The sequence below is a fragment of the Triticum dicoccoides genome, chromosome 7B (assembly GCF_002162155.2).
Source record: "Triticum dicoccoides isolate Atlit2015 ecotype Zavitan chromosome 7B, WEW_v2.0, whole genome shotgun sequence".
Classification (NCBI taxonomy): domain Eukaryota; kingdom Viridiplantae; phylum Streptophyta; class Magnoliopsida; order Poales; family Poaceae; genus Triticum; species Triticum dicoccoides.
Genome location: NC_041393.1, coordinates 207079020 through 207083792, shown reverse-complemented (window position 1 = coordinate 207083792; position 4773 = coordinate 207079020).

The window sequence follows — 4773 nt, the reverse complement described above, 5'->3', positions numbered from 1 at the left end:
CTCGTCCAAAACCCAAGCACTAACAATGGCAGAGCCGAGCAGCGTTGGCCAAAAGAGTGGCTGGAATTCTCTCCCCACAGAGGTAATCAAGCTCATTGTTTCGCGTGTGGAAAATCTCAGTACCATGCCGCTCATCGCGTGCTCGTCGGGGCTGTACCGTTTACTCAAAGCCCTCAGGCCGTAGCTTTTTAAGCCAGGTCCTTGCTTGCTGATGCCGCCTGATCTTCAAAACGGTGTGTCACGCAGCATAACGATCGTAGGGTGGCGAGCATCAACCCCCTTGACTGCGATCTGATCCCCGTCACCCTCAAATTCATTAACAGTATGTACTGGGTCAGCATGAATACATCTTGGATGGTGCTTGTCGACGGTCGCGACAGCTGGATACTCGTGGAGGTCTACGCCCGGCGATTGACCCCCTTCCTTCGATTAACACTGCACTGCTTTGGCATCGCGGCCCCGAATACTCGGAATGTTACAATAGCCAACATGATACCAAGTTTGATTTGCTCAAGGTTGTAATCTGCCACCAAGTGCCCACAAGATCTGCAAATTATAAAGACTTCAGGATATTCGCATTCTTCAACCGCGGTCTCGCCTATCTGACAGGTCACTTCGGTAAGTGGATAAATCTGCACGTCCATCTCAGGATCATACATCCTCCATGGTTCTCTGATGCCATTGAACACAAGGGCTTCATTTACGCTGTCGACTCCTTCTATGGCTGAACATATTGCTGGCCTACTCCAGTCATCGCTACAAATGGTTGTTACACCAGTATGTTACTTTCCTATGATATCATGATGGCTTGCTTATATTACTGTCAATATTTACTGAAAAAATATCCGTGCTCATAACATGTTGTTCTAAAGATTGACTACGTTAAGAGCCCTTTTTTATTTGACTCCAACTTGATATGATGTTATAGGCCGCCTGGTGTCCCTACCCTTCCTAATCCCAAAACCTCCCAAAGAAAAGTGGCATGGCAGTTGCAGGTGGTTCCTTGCTCGATCAGACGATGACGAACGATTGATGATCGTTCGCACGTATCGGACATGTTGTTTCACGGAATACAATCACATTCACTGCAAGGTCTTTGAGCAGGATCCCAGCTTCTCTGGGCCTTCAGGAATTTTTTACTGGGGGCTGGTAAGTAGCCTTGGTACATCCTCTCTATTTCTCGGACTGAATTATCCGATTAACTAGGAGATAACCGACGGCAAGGATCATGATGCCAGTGCGGTTTCGTTCATCAGGCAAAACTGTGTGTACATAGCGTACCATGCACCATACCCTGATATGTGCCGCCACGCTCTGCAGCCCAAAGTAGGAGAGAGGGTCGCAAGTATCAGACTTCGACCTGCTGGCTGGCGTTTCCCCTGCCAGGCATCCATCTGGTTCAAGCCATCAGCTAATCTCCACAACTTAATAAACAGTAACGTCTAACTGAGCCAGTTAGTTAGATGCGTACACTTGGTGTAGTAGGATATTTATTTAGTTTGATGCATACACTTGTTCTTTTTTGGTAGCCCTTCCGTAATGATGGCTGATGTTTGGTTTGGAAGAGAGAGCTGCGTCTTTACTCTTCTGGCCTGCTTACTGCTTTTGTTGCACCCCCAGCCCTCGTTGCTGCTGCTGTTTTCAATGTACAATCAATAGTATATTTTGTTTGTCTGTTGAATAAATGTGTTGTTAGAATGACAAACACAATGTTTTGGAAGTCGTTGCACGGTCTGATCCTTTAGTGCCCTGTACCATACGTAGCACATACTATTTTTGGTACAGAACACATTTTCCACTTGTTGATAACATGCAGCCCACTGATGAAGGCCCTGTAGAGGAGCCTATAATTAACTGAAAGGGAGGCTCTCACATGAATCCGGCCCAGGTACATGCTCATGGTACCCTAAACATAAATAAGTAAATAAATAAATAAAGCTAAATGCTCATGCATCAGTTCTTTAAATTCACGATTTAACAGGAGGATATTATTTCCTATGATAGTGTCATTACATTCAGTCGATATTATTCTTAGGCAAAGATAGCGACCAGTCTTCTTTTTTCCCTGCATTTTCTTCCTGCAACCGGCGGACCCATGCAAATCGTAGTCAATGTCATAAATAGTTCCGGTCCATTTTTATTTTTCAATAAGAATGTCCAACCCAGCCCAGCACATTGGCGACAGCACTTTATCCTCCGCCTTGGTGCGCTCGCTGCGGCGCCGCCGTCCGGCCCTGTCAACATAGTGAATCGGGAGAGGACTGTAGTTATGAGTATGACAGTACGGACCCACCAGGTCCACTCCCGAACACAAGCAAGCGCCTCTTTTACTACTCAGATGCACCCCTCATTTTTTTACTCTAATCCACCCTGCTGATATCTGGGACCCACATCATTTTCAATGTATAGTCAATTAATGATAGAATTATACAAAAAAAATTGAGTAGTAATTCGACGGAGTAGGCTATAAACTGGGTTGTGCGGTCTTTGTGGCCCGTCTAACAACATGACCAACCCAGCAGTTTTTTCTTTGGGAAAATAGGTAGCTCCGTATTTCTTCTTGAAGAATACCCAAGCTAGGCCTATTTGTTTTTTCCGACTTACTGGGCTGCAAATCTTTCAAGACGAGGAGGGATGCATTCCGGCCTAGCCAAAGAGTATGGTCAGTGTCTCCTAAAAGTAATATCAAAGGGGTTGAAATTCCAAAAAATTATAGCAAATGGGAAATTAGTTTATTTTTTTGTTTTTGTTCTTCACTGATATTTTATACTCCCTCCGTCCCAAAATTCTTGTCTTAGATTAGTCTAGATACGGATGTATCTAATACCAAAACATGACTTTATACATCCGTATTTAGACAAATCTAAGACAAGAATTTTGGGACGGAGGGAGTATTTCATTGGATTTAACATGACATGGTACTAATTTATTTTTAAATTTGTTTTAGTATAGCTACTAATTTTGGGATTAAGAATATTGTGTTCCCCAGCAAAAAATTTGTGAATTTTACAAATTTCGCACATATTTAGTTCAATTTTTTAACCCTCGTACTGACCAGAAAATGGGCCGCAATTCTAAAAATGGAAAATGGGCTGCAATAAATTCCATATGAATTAAAAATGAGTAAAAATTATAAAAATAATAGCAATTGGGTTGTACACGCCACAGATTTTGAGGCTGACTTGTTTACGCAAGGCTTTGTCAGTCAACACACGATTCTAGCAGCAGTGATTGTTGGATGTACATCCAACGGCCGACGTGCTTCTTCAATCTCTGATCTTCTTGCTCCAGCCACCTAAACTAGCGCCGGTTGGACTGTCTGCTCCCTCCTCTTTGTGGTCTGCCGTGATGCCGCGCAGGCTTCACCGGCCTACCCTACTCCCTTCGCTGGCCTGGCCGCACGCAATGAACTTCCTCCTTATTACACAAAATAAAATGATTCCTTCCACTGACATCTGGGGCGCACCGGTTGGGAGGCTGACCTGTGGGCCTACTAAGTTGACGCGTATGCACGGCTTGTCAACTTAGTCAACAAACGATTCTAGCAGCAGTTACCGTTGGATTTGAATCGAACGGTCTTGCTGCTTCTTCAATCGCTGCTCTTCTTCCACCAGCCGCCCAAATCAGCGCCGGCGAGACCGCCTGCTCCTGCCTCTAGTGGTTGGCTTTGCTGTCGTTGAGGCCTCACCACCCGCTACTACTCCCACTGCTAGCGAGGCCCTGCGGCGACAGTAGCCTCACACCGTAGCCGAACCAGTGTACCCTCATACTTCTCTCCACGTGGGCATCCACTACCGCGTCTTCCCCGGCTCCGCCCGTTCCTAGGCCTCGCCGTCGTCCACCGCCCTGGTGCTCTCGGCACGGCGTGGTCAACATAGTCAAGGAACGACTTCCATCGGAAGAGTACTATACATGGAGAGGCTGACAGCTAGGTCCACAGCCGGAGCAAGGAAGTGCCTCCTTATTACGCGGAAAATAATGATTCCACCACCTGATAGCGAGGACCCACCGTACGGGCCACTGTATTTCACAAAAAAACGTTTCCCCCTGACTGCTCGGAACCACCAGCTACATCTTCGCACGCAAGGAAGTGTGTCCATATTACGGGAAAAAAATGATTCACCCCCTGACTATTGGGACCCACCAGCTACATCTTCGCACGCAAGGAAGTGCCTAACAGCCGGGACCCACCTGGTCGAAGCATACGTAGTGTTGCCATTCTGGTCGTGAATGTGTACGTACATACTGGTCGATGTAGAGGCGTGCACATGTCGTAGTAGAGGCGCGCACGTAGCATGTACACGTACGTACAGCGGCCAGGGTGCAAGAAAGAAAATACGGCCACGTACGTACATACTGGCGGGGCCTCGAATGCCTACTCGCGCATACATACGGCCAGGGCTCGTGTACATGGCTGGGTCGGAACGGAGAAATTGCGTCATCTCATGTTCATGGGGAGGCAACGGAATGCATCGTGTTCATCGGGAGGCAACGAAACGCATGCTATTCATCGGGAGCCAACTGACTTGGACGGAACAGCCGATGGAAACAAGGCCTGGCGTACCACAGAACGGAGGAAACGGCCTTGTGTTTGATCGACCACGGTCGAAACGGGATCCTGTTCATCGGGAGGGGTCTAGCGTACCACAAAAGGGAGGAAACGAACTTCTATTGGACCTCCTACAGTCGAAACGGGGTCCCGTTGATCAGGAGGGGTGTGGCGTACCGCAAAACGGAGGAAACAGACTTGTGTTGGAGTGCTACGGTCAAAAC